This window comes from Choloepus didactylus, chromosome 9 (genome assembly GCF_015220235.1).
Source record: "Choloepus didactylus isolate mChoDid1 chromosome 9, mChoDid1.pri, whole genome shotgun sequence".
Lineage (NCBI taxonomy): Eukaryota > Metazoa > Chordata > Mammalia > Pilosa > Megalonychidae > Choloepus > Choloepus didactylus.
The window spans coordinates 36,247,828-36,266,558 of NC_051315.1; the positions used below are offsets into that span (position 1 = coordinate 36,247,828).

An 18,731-nucleotide genomic window follows, 5' to 3' on the forward strand; every position below is an offset into this window, starting at 1 on the left:
GTATCTGCCTTTATGTGTCTGTCTTATTTCACTTAATATAGTGCCCTCAAGTTATCTTCATCAACCCATTTCTTTTAAGATGGTTTTGTTCACACACTATACATTCCATCCTAAGTAAACAATCATTGGTTCCCATATAGTCATGGATTTATGTATTGAGCACTATCTCTACTATCTATATAAGGACATCTCCATTTCTTCCACAAAGATGGAGGAAGAGTCAAAGAAGTCAGAGAGACGAGAAAAAGAAGAGAGAGAGAAAAAGAAATAAAAAAAGCAAAACAAACTTGATAGCTAGAAAGCAACAAAAGGAAAGATAGCATTAACCTAAAGTAGAATAAAGAGTCAGACAACATCACTAATGCCAGGAGTCCCATACCCTTCCCCTATTCCCACCCCTCCATATGCATTTAGCTTTGGTATATTGCCTTTGTTACATTAAAAGAAGCATAATACAATGTTTCTGTTAATTCTAGCCTCTAGTTTGCATTGATTGTATTTTCCCCCCATTCCCACCCTATTTTTAACACCTTGCAATGATGACATTCATTTGTTCTCCCTCATGTGAAAACATATTTGTACCTTTTATTACAATCATTGAGCACCCTAGGTTTCCCTGAGTTACACAGTCCAGTCTTTATCATTTGTCTTTTGTTCTGGTGTCCCACATGGTCCCAGCCCTCCTCTTTCAACTATATTCACAGTCATCTTTGTTTAGTGTACTTACATTGCTGTGCTACTATCTCCCAAAATTGTTTTCCAAAGCTCTCACTCCTGTCTTTTCCTTCCTGTCTGCAGTGCTTCCTTTAGTGATTCCTGTAGAGCAGGTATCTTGTTCACAAATTCTGTCATTGTTTGTCAGAGAATATTTTAAGGTCTCCCTCATATCTGAAGGATAGTTTTGCCTGATATAGGATTCTTGGTTGGTGGTTTTTCTCTTTCAGTATCTTAAATATATCACCCCACTTCCTTCTTATCTCCATGGTTTCTATTGAGAAATCCACACATAGTCTTTCAAGCTTCCTTTGTATGTGATAGATCGCTTTTCTCTTGCTGCTTCCAGGATTCTCTCTTTATCTTTGACATTTGATAATCTGATTATTAAGTGTCTTGGAGTAGGCCTATTCAGATCTATTCTTTGGAGTATGCTGTGCTGCTTGGAGCCATAATTTTATGTCTTTTGTAAGAGATGGGAAATTTTCATTGATTATTTCCTCTATTATTGCTTCTGCCCCTTTTCCCTTCTCTTCTTGTGGGACACCAATGACACATAATGTGCCAGTTTGAATGTATTGTGTCCCCCAAACGCCATTATCTTTGATGTAGTCTTGTGGGGCAGACGTTTTGGTGCTGATTAGATTTGCTTGGAATGTGCCCCACCCAGCTGTGGGTGATGACTCTGATGAGATATTACCATGGAGGCATGGCCCCACCCATTCAGGGTGGGCCTTGATCAGTGGAGCCATATAAATGAGCTGACTCAAAGAGACTGAACTGAGTGCAGCTGTGAGTGACGTTTTGAAGAGGAGCAAGCTTGCTAGAGAGGAACGTCCTGGGAGAAAGCCATTTTGAAACCAGAACTTTGGAGCAGACGCCAGCCACGTGCCTTCCCAGCTAACAGAGGTTTTCCGGACACCATGGCCATCCTCCAGTGAAGGTACCCGATTACTGATGTGTTACCTTGGATACTTTATGGCCTTAAGACTGTAACTGTGTAGCCAAATAAACCCCCTTTTTATAAAAGCCAATCCATCTCTGGTGTTTTGCATTCTGCAGCATTAGCAAACTAGAACACATAAATTCTTGCTTTTTTGTTTTGTCTCTAAGTTCCCGGAGATGTTGCTCGTAGTTTTCCATTCTTTTCTCTATCTGTTCTTTTGTGTGTAGGCTTTTAGGTGCCTTGTTCTCCAGTTTCTGAGTGTTTTCTTCTGCCTCTTGAGAACTGCTGTTGTATGTTTCCATTGTTTCCTTCATCTCTGGTGTTGTGCCTTTCATTTCCATAGATTCTGCCAGTTGGTTTTTCGAACTTTCAATTTGTGCTTTATATACATCCTGTGTTTTCATTATATGGCTCAGCTCTTTCGCCATACCTTCCCTAAATTTTTTGAATTGGCTTATTAGTTGTTTCAATTCCTTTATCACAGTTGAAGTGTAAGTTTTTTCCTTTGACTGGGCCATAACTTCATTTTTCTTAGTGTAGGTTGTAGTTTTCTGTTGTCTGGGCATGGTTTCCTTGGTTACCCCAATCAGGTTTTCTTAGACCAGGCCGGGCTCAGGTCCCAGAAGGAAGAAATATTCAGTATCCAGTTTCTCTGAGGGTGTGTCTTAGAAAATTGGTACACCCTCTGATGCCTCAGGTCACTGTGCTTTTCTGCCCAGCAGGTGGCACCTGGTAGCCTGTAATTCTTGACTGGTGTAAGGAGGTGTGGCTGTTTTCCCCAGGTTCTGGGGTCTGGTTCTGAATGGAAGTCGGGTAATAGAGCTGGGCCCCACCCCTTTCCTCTTAGAGAAGACAGACCCCCTACGGTGAGGTCATTAGCATTTCAGTGGTCTCTCTCTGCCTGTAATATCTCTACCCTCCTCTGGGTCAGAGCACTGGGAACTGAAAGTGGCTGAGGCTTTCACCACTGAGCCGAAAAAGGAATAGAAAATCCTCTTCAGAACTAGTCCAAGGTGACCCTCTGGCTTTCCAAGGTCAGTCGTCACCCAAAGCCTCAGTCTGCTTGTTGGGGATTCGTAGTGAGCAGTTCACACTTGCTAATTAAAACCCCATTTGGAGCTCAGCTGAGCTATATTCGCTTGCTGGGAGAGAGCTTCTCTCTGGCACCATGAGGCTTTGCAGCTCGGGCTGTGGGGGGTGGGGTCTCCCTACTGGGATCCGCAGTTTTTACTTACAGATTTGATACTGTGATCTTGGGCATTCTTCCCAATTCAGGCTGGTGTATGAAGAGTGGACAGTCACATTTGTCCCCTCGCAGTTATTCCAGATTATTTACTAGTTGTTTCTGTTTTATTTTTTAGTTGTTCCGGGGGACTACTTAGCTTCCACTGCTCTCTATACCACCATCATAGATCCTCTTCTCCAAGTATTTTTTACATCCTTCATCTCTTTTGCAGTATCTTCCCTCAACTCATTGATTTGATTTTTGAATTGATTTAATATATTTGTTTGAAAGTCTTTAATTAGTTGTTTCAACTCTTGTATCTTATTTGTAGTGGAAGTTTTTTCCTTTGACTGGGCCATATCTTCATTTTTCCTGATGTGACTCATAATTTTTTTGTCTAGGCATCTGGTTTCCTTGATTACCCCAATCAGATTTTCCCAGACCAGGCGGGCCCACGTCTCAGGAGGAAGGTGTAATCAGTATTAGGTTTCCTTGTGGATGAGACTCAGCTAGGTGTCAGTTTCCTGTGAGGCCTCTAGATTCTGTGCTTTTCCTATCCTGTCTAGGAGGTGGTACTTGTCAGCCTGTGGCCCTCCACTGGTATAAAGAGATGTGTTTACTTTAATTCTCAGTGGACCCTGTCCTTTCTAGGGTTGGTCCCTGTCCTTTCCAGGGTCCGAGATTGTCGGAAGCCAAGCTTAAGTTGTTTCTGGGTTTAATTTTTTTTCCACCCAAGGTCCTAGGGTCTGAATACTTGAGCTGGGCCCTGGCTCCCTTTTCTTAGGGAAGATACACCCTTTAGGGAGTTATGTCCAACACTTTAATTCCTCCTTTGTCTCTCTCTCTTAACTCCACCCTTTCCTGGGATAGCAGTAACAATTGAAAATGTCTGAGGCTTTCTCTAGTGAACTACTTAGAATGGGAGGGGAAAAAAAGGAAAAAGAGAGAAAGCTGCTTTTCAGAGCCAGTCCCCAGCCCCACCAGTTCACTGGTCAACTGGAGTTGGTACCCAGTTCCGTGTGCTCCTTTTCTTGGGACACAGTCATTTTCCAGTGTTCTGAGGTCAGCCATCTCCAGAAGCCTCTGTTTTTACTTCTTTTTTTTTCTATCAGTCCCTCCTCGTCTGCCTGGAGAGACCTCAGGGTTCCTTTCCTGCTTGCTTTGGGTATGTCTGTGCTTGTAGCTTGTATTCATTAGTACAAATTTTTTTCATTAAAACTGCAATTAGAGCTTGGTTGAGTTACTTTCCCTCACTCCAGGTAGCCTGTTTCTTTTTTCTGCAGGGAAGCATTATAGCTCAGTCTACTGTACCATTTGGGGAGGGTTGCCAGCTCTGTAGTTTGGGGAGCTTTACTAACACTTCTGTACTGCGATCTCAGTCATTCTACCAGTTCTAGGCTGGTATATGATGTGTGTCCAGTCATGGATGTACCCCAAGAATTGTCCCAGACTATTGACTAGTTTTTCCTGGCTATTTACTAGTTGCTCTAAAGGGCTAACTATAGTCAACACCTCTCTATGCTGCCATCTTGCCTCCCCATCCTGAACTTAAAAAGGGGCATGGGAAGTTGAATCATTATGTAAGAAGTGTTATAAGATACATTATGTTAATTAATGGCACATGGAAGTTCTGTGGATTTCAGGAAGGAAAATAGATACATGACCCAGAGTTGTTTTAAAAGCCATCTTAGAAGGAGATGGAAGTTGTAAATCCAATTTTTCTTATTTACTCTTGCAAATTCTTCTTTATTCCCTTAGCCATGACATTGATGTTTGTGTATATGTCTTTGATTAATTGCTTCAAGTTCTGTGTCTCTGCCTTTTTAATTTGCATGTTTGTGTTGTCCATATCTTCTGGTTCTAAATATACTTTATAATTTTCTCTTGTTTTTGGCTTCTTGGCATTTGCTTATCTTTGTAGGGTTCTTTCGGGATATGCAGGATTATTTGAACATTTAACTATAATTTGGCAGAGCTGTAGGTTGGTGGCATGCACTTTCCCTGTCCTATCAGCAGGTGGTACTCTTGAGCCACCTCTTACCCTCAAACCAGTTCTCCCCAACTTCGACTATGCACTGAGTCAGGGTCCAAATCATGTTGATATCCAGTCAGTGCACCAGTTTTCCAAGTGCACTGGAGACTGTCAGCCCTGTGAGTGGAGGGTGTGCCCTGTGCAGTTTAGCAGGAGACCTCTTCAGGTCATAGTGGTCCTGGCCATTCCCGGGGCTGTGATTGGAGTTCTCTGGGGCTGCAGAGCTGTGCATCTCACTTTCCAGCTCAAATGCCCCACAGTCCCTCTCTGCCATCATCCCTTGAGTCCCTGGGATTGGGGGAGTCCTCCTGGCACTTCTGTACAGTGCCCTTGCCTCTAGGCTGTGCACACCATGGGCTTCCATGGAGGAAGAGTGGATGTTGTCAGAAGTCCACCAAATCCCAAATTCCCTCAAGGGAGCTCTCAGCCATGGAGCTGTGAAGGGTTTACTCCCCAGCCCACTGCAGAGATGGGTTTTAGAAAGCTTCTCACTCTGTTCTTGGTGGCCAGTCCCCAGCTCAGCAGCCGCAGGGTTGTGAAAGGTCATCTCCCCAGCCAACTGCTAAGATATGTTTCCCAGGAAAGGATGAATTTACATCATTTGACAAGCCTATTTCATTTTTCATTGTTGTTTGTTTGTTTGCTTGTTTTTGCTTTTGCAGCCTAAAATTAAAATGTCAGGTACAAAAAAAAAAAAAAGACGAGCCCCCTTCCGCACTCATCTTCCTGCTCCAACTGCCACTCCCTGTCATGGTGGCTCTTTGCCATGGGCCTGCAAAGGTTTATCACCCCAGCCAGATGCTGAGGAGTGTGCACTGGGCATTGAAGGCTGCTCCCCTCTGCCCTCATCAGCCAGCTCCAACTGCCGATTTCCTGGCTGCATTCTGGACCAATCACTCACTGGTCTTAACTTAGTCTCTCGGCTTCTCCAGCTAGTCACTATGTGGTCTGTGAGTCCCTTCCCAGCCAGTGGAACCCTCTAACTGCTATTCTGGATCTCTTTCTGCCTTTTGTCTAGTGTTTTTCACAGAGGAGAATTTTGATCCATCTCTCCTAATCTGTCATCTTCTCAGAAGTCCTGATATTCCTGTTAGTTATAGTCCCTAGTATAAAATAGGTAGATTTTTTCCATATACTGTTCTGTTGTCAGCTCTCTGTACTAGTTGCATACCTTAGAAGCATATGATGCAACCACTTGTCTATATTTGTGGTAGTGCTGATCTATGGGAAACATACCTTTAATCAATCCCTTTCAATCCTATTCACCTTCAAAACAGCTCTGATATTTGTAATACCATTAACAGTCATCTCCCCTGTCCATTCCCTACCTTTGAATTCACCATAATTAACATATCTGAACATACTAGGTTATCATTCCCCCTTGCTAGCTTCTATCTATCATTAGGTCCCAATATTCTACATTGTAAGACATTGATTTTTACATTGTTCAGGGACTTCATAGAAGTGGTAACATCCATTATGTCTCCTTTGTGTCTGAATTATTTCACTCAGTGTTATATCTTCAAGGTTCATCCATGTTGCCATGTTTTGGGACCTTGTTCCTTCTTACTGCTGCATAATATTCCATCATATATACATACAACATTTTGTTTTTCCAGCCATCTGTTGAGGCACACTTGGATTGTATTCATCCTTTGATGTGCAGTGTCTATTATGAACATTGGTGTACAAATGTCTGTTCGGGTCACTTCTTTCAAATCTTCTGGATATATACCAAAAGTGTAATTGCTGGATCGTAGGGTAATTCGATACCTAGTTTTCTGAGAACGGCCAAACTGTCTTCCACAGCAGCTTTACCATTATTCATTCCCAGCAGCAATGAATAAGAGTTCCAATTTCTCCACATTCTCTCAGCATTTATTGTTTCCTGTTTGTTTAATAGCAGCCATTCTTATTGGTGTGAGATGGTATCTCATTGTGGTTTTGATTTGCATTTCCCTAATAGCTAGTGAAGAGAAACGTTTCTTCATATTTTTTCTAGCCATTTGTGTTTCCTTTTCAGAAAAATACCTTTTCATATCTTTTGCCGTCTTATAATTGGGCTGTTTGTACTATTGTTGTTGAGTTGTAGGATATCTATTTATATGCAGAATATCAGTCTCTTATCAGATATATGGTTTCCAAATATTTTCTACCTTTGAGTTGGTTGCCTTTTCGTCTTTTTGACAGTTTTTGAGGCGCAGAAGCTTTTGATTTTGAGGATTTCCCGTTTATCTATTTTTTTCTTTCATTGCTTTTGCTTTGGGGGTGTTCTGGTTTGCTAATGCTGCCCTTTTGCAAACACCAGAAATGAATTGGCTTTTATAAAGGGGGTTTATTTGGTTACAAGGTTACAGTCTTAAGTCCATTAAGTGTCCAAGGTAAGGTATCAACAAAGGGTACCTTCACCAGAGAAAGGCCATTGGCATCCAGAAAACCTCTGTTAGCTGGGAAGGCATGTGGCTGGCTTCTGCTTGCTCTCAGGTTGTGTTTCAAAATGGTGTTCTCCGAAGTGTTGCTCTTGGGGCGTTTTGTCCTATCTTAGCTGCAACTGTTCTTCTAAGTATCCGCTTCCAATGGCCATCTTCAAAACATGTCTCTCAGTTGTTCTCTGCTCCTTTCTCTGTGAACTCCTTTATATGACTCCAATAATCCAATTAACACCTACCCTGAATGGGCAGGGTACCACCTCCATGGAAATTATCCAAACGTTTCACTCACAGTTGATTGAGTCACATCATCTCCATGGAAACAATCAAAGAATTCCAGTCTAATCAACACTAATATGTCTGCCGCCACAAGATTGCATCAAAGAACATGGCGTTTTCTGGGGGACATAATATATACAAACCAGTACAGGGCGTGAGGTCTAGGAAACTACTCCTATTAGTAGGTCCTGAAGATGTTTCCCTGTATTATCTAATAAGAGTTTTCTTGTGCTGCTGTCTCTTATTTTGAGGTCTTTGATCCATTTTGAGTTAAATTTTGTATAGGGTGTAAGGTAGGGGTCATCTTTCATTCTTATGATTATGGCTATTCAGTTCTCCCAGCCTCATTTGTTGAAGAGACTGTTCTGTCCCAGTTCACTGGATTTGGGGGCCTTCTCAAAAATCAGTTGACCTTAGATCTGGGGATCTATTTACCAATTCTCAATTTGATTCCATTGATCAATATGTCTGTCTTTGTGCCAGTACCATGCTGTTTTGACCACTGTGGCTTTATAGTAGGCTTGAAAGCCTGGAAGTGTAAGTTCTCCCACTTCAGACTGTTCCTTCAATGCAGAATGCATCTCCCTTAACTATTCTTGTCTAATTCTTATAATTTAAGATTTGGCTTAGAAACCACTATGAGGAAGTCTTCTTTTGCCCTTCTTCATTGCCTTTGTGGCATCCATCCAGTTTTGTACTCTCTTTCATTGTATTACAGTTTGGGGGGGAACACCTGCAGAGGAAAGATGGTGTTCCCAGCATATAGCATGGAGCATGGCACATAGAGGTGCTCAGTATTTGTTCAACCGAATGTGGATTCACAAGCAGTTTGAACCACTTCTGGTTAATATTAAGAAACAATAGTTAACTGTTGATACTGGTAGAAGTTTTGACTTTATTCAAAATAACTGTAAAATAGAATATAAAAGTTACACACTCTAAATATTCATTAATTCAGTACATTTATTGAGTTCCTACTCTGAACCAGGTACTATGCTAAATATTGGAATGTCAGTGAGCTTTAAATGTCTGTGCATCAAATAAGTATTTTGAACTCCAACTAAGATTAAGAGCCACTCAGTAATTGTTAATGACAAAATAGCAAAGACATTTTTGTTATATTTCATTTTTACCAATTACCATTAGACACGAAGCAAGATAAACCCTTCAAGATTTCAGTGAGCATCTTATTTCATTTGCCCAGATAATGAATGTAGCAAACATTTATCTTGAATTGTACCTCTGAGGACTCAAGGGATGCTCATTTAGTCTGTATTGTATAGATTCATTCAAGATGTATTGTTACATAAGTAAATATATGTCTAGGACCTCTATCTGCTTGCCTATAAAATAAAAACAATGAATGTATATTCCATTTTTATACATCTGTTAACTGGAATTTAAGCAAATTGCAATCAGACATTGTTTAGTGTTCTACTCACAACTCCCACTTCCCTATATCTGGCTTTTAAAATCTCCTAATATCTGAATGGTCATTCTCTTTTTTCATCTCTCGCCAATGCTATAAAAAAGTGCATGGCCCTGTGGGCAAAGATTTACCAAAACCATTCCCCCTTCTGCATGGGAGTTTAACCTTCTGTTAACTGTCTAGCTCTGTTTCCTTGGTAACCTTATAAGGGTAGTGTATCAACTGTGTTCCTAGGCAACATTGTTTATGGTAAAAATGACCCCTAATTAGTAAAATTCCTTTGTGTTGGTGGCACTAAAAGTATCTGGTAGGATGCCGTATCTCTGGGCTTCCCTGAGTGTGGTAATCGTTGTAAATGTACATGCGCCTTGAAGGGATCTTGGAATCTGTGCTTATGGAGTTGTTCCAAGAGATAAGTACTCTGTGGGGCATGAGGCCTTTAAGTCAGTGCAGCTTCCTTACCTGCTTGATGGGAGATTCATCTTGCACCTGAGCCATCATCTAGGGGAGCAGAGAAGAAAGTCCCCCTTTGGCTGTATATAAACCATGTATGAACTGCTGCAAGGACTCCTGAGGAAGAGGAGCCCTTGATGCTGTCCTGCTGGCAAGCATTAGTTCTTAGCCTACAGCATTCTGTGTGTCATATCATCATCTTATAAATCTGCATATTTAGTTGAACCTAAGACGACCTCTTAGTGGGCATTGCAGACCTGGCTACAGGTAGAGAGTGTGCTGAAAGAACTGAAGCAAAAATCTTGGATTAGTTAGTTCATAGTGATGCCCTTTCTTTGTGATCATAGTACCCAAGTCTTCAGAGTTAATGGTCCAAAAGCTCTTTCCAGAATAGATTGTAGAAGGAATACTTCCAGCAGGTAACTTCTGTTGGAGGAGGCCTGATGATTCATTCATTAAATATTCCCACTGACGGTGCATTAATAGGTTCCTTTTCTGTTGTGTTTGTGCTTTAGGGATCATCTTAAGGAGTGAAGAGGTAATGAGTGATAATTGTAACTAACTTTGTAGGTTCCTTATTTCACTTTTTATTATATTATTGTTTTCTGTACCATATTGATAGATTCTTCTAAATTTACTTAGTGACTTACCCACTTCTTTTATTTAAGATTTGAGGACATTGATAAGGAAGCTTTTCAGTTCCTGTTTACAGTTTTAATGGTCTGTTAGTAGGTAAGAGAAAATATCAGTTTTTTTTTTTAAATAATTGAAAACACTTTAGACTAAAACCCAGTTTTTTTAGGTATACATGAATCACTCATGTAAAATTTTTCCATGTTACAGAAACTATGCAGGTTCTCTATTGAAAGTTGCAATGTATGGATAAATTAGAAAAAAGTCTCAAAATATATAATCACTAATAGCCACTGTTAGCTCAGGTGTTTTTCATTCCAATCCTTTTGTTATTCTATGTGTATATAAATAGAGAGAGGGAGAAATAGAAAGATTATTTTGTTTTTGCTTTATTTTAATAGAATCAAAATGTGCATACTGTTATGCTACCTCTTTTCTCCTGATATTTCGCAAATATATTTTCATGTCAATACGTATTCATCGACATAATTTTAAAATACAGAATAGAGTTCTATTAAGTGGAAGTACCATTATTTATTTAACCAATCTGCGATTGTTGCCATGTATGTTTTCTTCCTAATGACAAGATTCTTTTTTAATAGCTCACAGCAAGTGATCATCTAGCCAGTGCTTTTTTCTGGACTTAACATTTGTGTAAATCTCACCTTATAGTATGTTACTGGGTTTAGCACCTATGTCACATTGCTAGATAATAAGGAACTGGTGGGGAACTACAACAGATAGTTTCTGTTTATATTAACTTTTCCTAAACTGGTTTCCCTCATCTTTTCAATGTCTTAATTAATTAAATATTTAAAATATTGAGTAAAAGATCAAAGGACAAAAGCATATGATAATTCCCTGAAGACCTCTCTATGTTAATATAATATTCTACTTTGGGGAATGAAGTTGTTAAGCCAGAGACACATCTATGTGATGATGATGATCTGTATAATGTCCATTTTAGTGATTTGATATTGGTAGTGTATTTGTTACTAGTAAGACAGAGAACTAATCTCAACTGCTTTGTCCAAAAATATCACCACAGTTATTCAAACAATATATATCATTAAAAAAGCTTTGTAAAGATTTAAAAAAAAAAATCATCAGGCATGTGTTTTCATCATGATGGGATCATGGTTATTTGATGGGGAAATTGATAAGATACAAGGTATGAAAGTTTGAAGGCCTTATTTCCAGTTCACCTTTCACCATCTCATTCACAAGTATATTTGGGGAGACTTTTGTGTATTTTTTAGATCTTTTATTTGTTGCTTTGTTAAATTTTATGCCATTGCTCTGCTACTACTAAGTATCTGGCATGCTCTAGGTTGTTGGAATTATAGAAAAGTCTGACAACTTCCTTCATGTGAAAATTGGAAATACAGAAATAACATGAAACAAAATCTTAGTATTTTTTGTTTATACACTAGTCTTTTGAAGTGAAAATGTAAGAATTAGCCACAGTAGTACCGTAAATGAAAATTATTACAAGTTAAGTGAAACTTCAACAGAATAACAAGGGACATAGATGGTAAAATATTGAGAACCAATTTTGTTCAAACTTAAAATCATTCATATTGGCCTAATATATTGTGATATTCTCTCCTTTCTGACAAACCCGAACTGTCTTACATATGTAAATACACATAGATATTCATATGCAGTATATATATTTTTCTATATATATGTGTGTGTAAAGATGTGGGTTTATATATATGTGTATATACATGTGTGACTAGTTAGCAGGAGGCCACACTTATTGAGGCAGGCACTATGCCAAGTCATCTTATGTTTTCATTTAATCTCGTAAGAACTGAATGAAATGGAGTACTATTCCTATCCTCCTTTTTTGAGATGAGGAAATTAGCCACAGAAAGGGAAAGTAACTTGTCCAAGGTCACATCTTCATTAAATAATAGGCCTAGGAACTCAATCTGAGACCTCAGTGCATTCTGGTATTGTAACTAGTATATATGACCAATATATTTCTTCTTGTTGGATGATCTATTAATTGAAGATGATCTGTGATATTTTATCTCTGATAATAAATACAGCGTCATCTTTTTTTCTCCTTGAATTCTCACAGATTGTCCTCTACCCTTAAAATGCTTCAATTTTTAAATACGTTTAAAAAACAAAACCCGTTTTATTTGTTCTGCAAATTTTTCACAGAGGATGTTAGGTTGGATAACCCTTTTTCGGTGGAAAATGGAATAAAAATTTAGCAATGCTCAGTTTTGTCGTCATGAAATTTTATGCTTTAAAAATGTTCATGGTTCTAACACAAAATTTGAAGGACTGTGTGAAGAAAATGTAAAAAGTTCATAAGACACTTCATTTTTAAAAAATATTTTACATGATCAGGCCTTCTAATCTTCTGGAGGAAACCATAGCTAAGTGTATATATCTGTAATCCTTGTTTTAACCTTTATATACCATTGTTCATTCACCTGGAAAATTCATATGCTAATTCTAAGATAGGTTCTAATCTCTTCATACAACCCAATATAATAGTAGCATATAATGTAATAGATTATTATGTCTTGTGACCCATTGAAATTCCAGTAACAAATACCTTTAGGTAATGAAACTATGTAAATATACACAGTTACCTGAAATCTTCATAGTGAAAATAAGTCATCATTTAGTTAAAAATAAGTTTACTAAATTATGCTATCTCACACAGTGTCATCCTTCAGCATAATATATTTTTAGATGCAAAACAGATTCCTGCATTGCCAGGAATCAAACATTTAAAAAATATATAGTCCAAAATGCAAGCCTTAGTCTTTACAGGTAAATTTCTGTTTTAGAAATCATCAACATGGTTTACTCTGTATCTAAAAAATACTTCTCAAGGAGTATATATTATATAGGATAAAGAAAAATGCTAGATCCTTTTGTTGTGATTTATTTAAGCTTAATGTTATTTTTTTCCAGGTTTATATACCAACCAAGGGTTTGATTTCATGGTAAGTTGAATGCTTTTAGTTTTCATATAATTTATCACTTTAGTTCTTTGGATGGTATGTGAATTAGTTGTTGTATGAAAACTGAATAAAGTGATAGTTGATTGCTTTCTCTGACAAGGTCCTATATTATGAATGCATCAGATTTACTTATTGCTTCAAAAGTTTTATCATTCCAAATTTTCATACACCATGAAAACTAGATTGGACTGGGTGTAGTGTTTCCTTTTGCTAGTGGTAAATGTTTATGTATGCTTTTTATAAGCTTTCCAAACCACACTAATTTGATAAACTTAAAATTTAATTATATTCTGTTATGTTCTAGACCACGCATATGCTACTTCAGAGTTTACTCTTTTAATGAAAAAGGCATAGGAAATGAAGTGCTAGGCAGATGTAGTGAATACTTAATCTAGGCTTCTTTGAAAACCCTGGGCCTTAGGCCCTCCCACAGAACTGGCCAGGTATCTTCACACAAAATATTTCAGTCCCTTAGTACTTGATTTAATCTGAAAAGTCTGCCCCCTTAGAAGTGTGAGATTCTTACCATGATGATTTTCTATTACATGCTGCCAGGAAGATAGATCAGATCAAGATTCTTTCTGTGGTGATGAAGTCAGTTTAGAAGAGAAAAAGGTCACTATTTTCTTAATTTTAGATACACTGTTTTTTTGGATATAGGTAAGTCATACTACTTATTAAACCTTTTTTCTTGATGTGCAAATTAAACTCTTGAGTTAAGGGGAAGACATATTGCTAAAAGTGGTGGTTTTGAAATCCATGTTAAAATTCAGTATTCTAATGATTTTTCACAAATCAAATTAAAACTGTGTAAATGGTTTTCTTTTCCCTCTTCCTTCCTTTCTCTTACATTTAAAAGCATTGCCTCAGTGGAAACAACTGAAATGGCCATCAGTAAGAGATGTGTAAATACATTCTTATAATGGCATACTGCATGACCATTAAAAATGACAGATGTAGAAATAAAAATTGTTTTATTGACGTTTATTAAGTACTTGTATTTAATATGTTAGATACTATTCTAAGTGATTAGCATGGAGTATCTCGTTGTGTCCTCCCAACAACTCCATGAGATAAGAACTATTTTTATTTCCATTTTAAATATGATTTAGCTGAGACAAAGAAAAGTAATTTGCCCAAGGTCACACAGCTATTAAGAAAAAGAGCTAGGTTATGGACACAGGCAGTCTGATTCTAGAGGCAGTGCTGTTAACTACTATGTTATTTGGATCTATGTTGCTCATATGGAAATGTACATTATTTATAAAACAATAGATAAAAGCATATCACATAAATTATAACTCTATTTGCACAAAATTATTGACCCTGTTTAATTTTGGCTTACAGGATATCAGATAATGGTCTTTCTTTTCCCTTTTATTAATATTTTTACTCTGAGCAGTTATTTTCCAGTCGGAAAACTAAATATAGCTTTTGTATTTTGGAGACAGTAAATACTGGCTCCATCCATCTTGGTGCTTTAATTTCTTCAAAGTAGCAGTAATGCTCCTTCCTCTGCTCACCTTCAGCAATTCTCTCAATGTTAGAGGGACTTTTATGTTTCCAGTTTGTATGTATCTTATATTTTTAATACTTTAGATGCTTCCTCTTTCCTTTGTAAACCTCCATAGTATTTAGCTTGATGTTATTTTACATGGACTTCCAATAAATATTGATGATGAAAAACACAAACTCTAATTGTAGGAAATCTGGTTAAACAATTTTAAAGGCTATACTATTTCCTTTTAGAAAGAAAGTTTTTGATCATATATAAATGGCATAACTTTTGTATTAAATAAATTATCTTGGGCTAAATCCATGAAAACCTGAGTATAAGGAATAAAAACTCTTTGAGCATGGTTCTTCAGTCAGTCTTAATATTATACCTCTGGGCTTATAATATTTTATTTATTTATATTCCCTTATTTTACTTAATCTATGGTACTTTGTTTTTAAAATCATAATATGTTGTTAAGGATGCATATTTGTGTTGTATATTTATTTAGTAATTCAACAAACATTTATTAAGCGCAAAGCTGTTTGCCCATGCTAGATTGAGGATACAGTGATGAAAGAAAGATACCCCGTCCTACAAGGCATTTCACAGTTTAGTGAGGGAGATAAGCAAGAAAATAGAAATTCATATAAAATACAATTTATAAATGCTGTGAGGGAGGGTCACCTCACCTTACCTGATGAAGTTTGGGAAGTTTGCTTGCAATTGGAGCTGATTCTTGAAAGGTGAATAAGAGTTTGATGAAAAGAGAGCAGGATAGGGTCAGGAATTGGCCAAGTTTCTGCAGCAGCACCTGCAAATATTTAGAAATACAAGAATTTTGCAGCTTGATGTTTAACAAAAAATGCAAGGGATTCATTACAGCAGAATCCTAAAGGTATTCTGGGGGAATATTAAGAGATTGAGCTGAAGAAGTAAACAGGGAACAAATAATAAAGGTTCTTAGACTGAAGGCAGTTGACAGGCTAAAGGATTTTTGTGTGGCGAGGGGGGAGGTTGTGATGATTTGAATTATTTTTTGATTTGTACAGGATCCTATCAGTAATCCAAGTAAGAAAATATTAGCCACTGAACTGAGGAAGTGGCAGTTCAGAGAGAAGATAAGCTTGAAAGATATTTTAAAAATACAGTGAAGGGTGAGTTACAGAAGATAACTCCCAGGTTCGTAGCTTAACTGACAAAGCCACTTGATCACTTCCTTCTCCTTCATACGTTTTTTTTTTTTTCACTTGTATTTCAGGATTCCACAGTGCCTTGGTTTTTCTACTATCTCACTGATTTCTCCTCATTCTTCCTTAGTGATTCTTCTTACTTTCCATAATTTGTTAATGATGTAGTGTCCCAGATGTCAGCCACTGGACTCTTGCTCTTCTGTCTCCACTGGGTCCCTTATTGGTCTCATCCATTGTCATGATTACCATTTATTTGCCTACAACTCCAAATTTATTTCCCTAGCCCAAACATCACTAGCAACCTCTAGACATATAAATGGAAATGCCTCCTCAAACCTCCACTTAGATATATAAAACTGAACTTCTGATCTTACATCCCAAACCTCCTCTACCTGCAGTCCTCCTTATTGTAATTGATGACAATCCCATTCTTTCAGTTTCTTAGCCTAAAAACCTTGTAGACGTGCTTACTTCATTTTCTCCTTTTACATTGTACATCCAAAGTATCAAGAAGTTATATAGCCTTTGTTGCCAGTATATATCCAGAATCTGACCATTCATATTGCCTCCACCTTATCTGAGCTATAAGAACTTAACAGCGATTGTTGAATCTTGTAATTTAGAATCCGATAGTGACCTTTGAAAGGGCATTTTGAATGGGTTTATATGTTGACCGTGTCAGACATATTTGTCATTGTATCTCTATGCCCATAATAGTAATTGAAGACACTAAATGTAGACTATTCTTTTCAAGAAACTTTGTTGTTAAAGGAGTCAGAGAAAGGGGAATGCAGGTTGAGAACTTCATTTTTTAAGATTAAAGAAATTTGAGCCTATTATTATACTTTGTAAATAAAGCCAGTAAAGAAGGAAATAATGAATTTGTAGAAAAAATGTAGGGAGTATATTCCATCACCTTCTGAAATCTTATACCAATAGTATACTTTCTTACCATAAAGCCTTATCTTCTACCTCTGTCACTTACATACTCTCAATGTTCTATCTTGCCTTATTTCATTTTCGTTCAGCCTAGACTTAGATCTCATCAGCATAGATCTATCGCTGTGACCATTTCCTTGCCCCAGCCCCCAACTTCATCACCCTCTATACTTCCATTGTGCCAGCCCTGATTGGTTATTTGCCTTCTCTTTGTATACTCAGAGTGTTTGGCATAACTTCAGAAAATCATACAGTTCTATAGGCAGTTTTCATTATACATATAAAGCCTCACATTTCACCTTAATCCTCAGCCCTGCAAGTCTGTAAGTTCCATGCAGGCAGGGAATATTTTTTCTTGTTCATTGTTGAAAACATCTAATTTCAAAATTAGTTGCCATATTCTGTCTTTACAAGGATGTTGCCTTTAGGCTATTTAGTTTCGAGGCAGCATAATGTAAAAGGAAAATTTATATTTTGGTGTCAGAAGTACCTGGATGTGATTCCCAGGTCTGCTGCTTTCTAGCTGTATGACTCTGGGTAGTTTACTTAACCTCTCTCAACTACAATTTCCTTATCTATAAACTGGTGTTATAAGTATTAGAAAATTTTAGAGATTTTAGGACATAGTATACTTTAAGTACCTGCCAGATAGTAGACATTAGGTGCATTTTAAAACAGCCTTGTATCTCTTTCCCCTTCCCTGAACGTTCCAAGATTTTAAAATATGGACTATATAAGTCGAGAAGTTAGTTTTTACAATAGCAAGTAATACCAGGTATCACTACCCCATTATTGTCTTCTGGAGTGGATAATATAAAGTTAAAGTATTGGCAGGAACTGCTTTTTATTTCCTGCTGTATCCTTTCTTTTTTGACTTTTTATTTTGAACTGCATTTTAGACTAAAGTTTCAAAAATAGTATAAAGAGTTCCCTTATACTCTCACCTACCTTTCTCTGATGTTAACACATCTTACATAACCATAATAAGAGCTGGAAATTAACTAGAACTCCAGGCCTCATTTGAATTTCACCAATTTTTCCATGTCCTTTTTCTGCTCCAGGATCCTATCCAGGATGCTCCTTAGTGTCCTCCAATCTTAAACAGTTTCTCCATTTTTCCTTGTCTTTCATGACCTTGATATTTTTGAAGAGTATTGATGAGTTATTTCCAAAAATGACCGTCAGTTTGAATTCATCTGATGATTAGAGTGAAGTTGTGCACTTTTTGGTAAGAATACTATAAAAATGATGTGTGTTTCTCACTGCATTAAGAGGTGCATGATGCCGATGTCTTAATACTGGTGATATTTGATTACTTGTTTTACTTGATACCTGCTGCATTGCTCCACTGTAAAGTTATTATCTTTCCCTTTGTATTTTGGCAAGTATCTTGGAGATATTTTGAAAGTGTGTAAACTCTGTTTCTCTGCAAACTCTTGCCCACTAGTGTTAGCATCCCATGGTGGTCTTGTTTGCAACATTTGTTACTGTGGGTTTCCCAAATTGGATTCTCTTTCCCCCTTTCTTCTACATATATTCGTTGGAATACTATTGTGAGAATAGTATTTATTTCCCATTTGTTTGTTTGTTTGTTTGTTTTACTTGGTTATATATGCTGGAATCATTTTGCTTGGCAGATTGTAGGCATTTACTAATTTTTTTTTTTTTAAGAGTGGATGGCTGGAAGGATGGTATTACTGTGAGCCGGGTCAGGTGCTAAAGCCCTTAATGAACATGAGTGGTGATCAGGAGATCTATAGATTGTATTTGGAAGTGGAAAAGAGGAGAGGGTATAGCTGGAAAAGCTCAGAGGGATAGAATTCTTACATGAGAATATGGCAGTAATGATATAGAAATGATCATGAATAAATAGGAAAATGTAGACCTTCTCTTTCTCCCAGATTCTGTTATAATATTGTATAAGGGTCTTGAGAATAAAGTCTTCCTGTAGAGAGGAACACCAGAGAAAGG

General features: G+C 37.5%; 1 long non-coding RNA gene across 1 annotated transcript; it reads left to right on the forward strand.

The window, feature by feature from the left end:
• The first annotated feature begins 13,122 nt into the window (after positions 1-13,122).
• Positions 13,123-18,391, forward strand: LOC119544960. Its single transcript, XR_005218975.1, has 3 exons — positions 13,123-13,793; positions 15,681-15,810; positions 17,822-18,391. It is a non-coding gene; the product is annotated as an uncharacterized LOC119544960 (long non-coding RNA).
• The last annotated feature ends 340 nt before the right edge of the window (positions 18,392-18,731 follow it).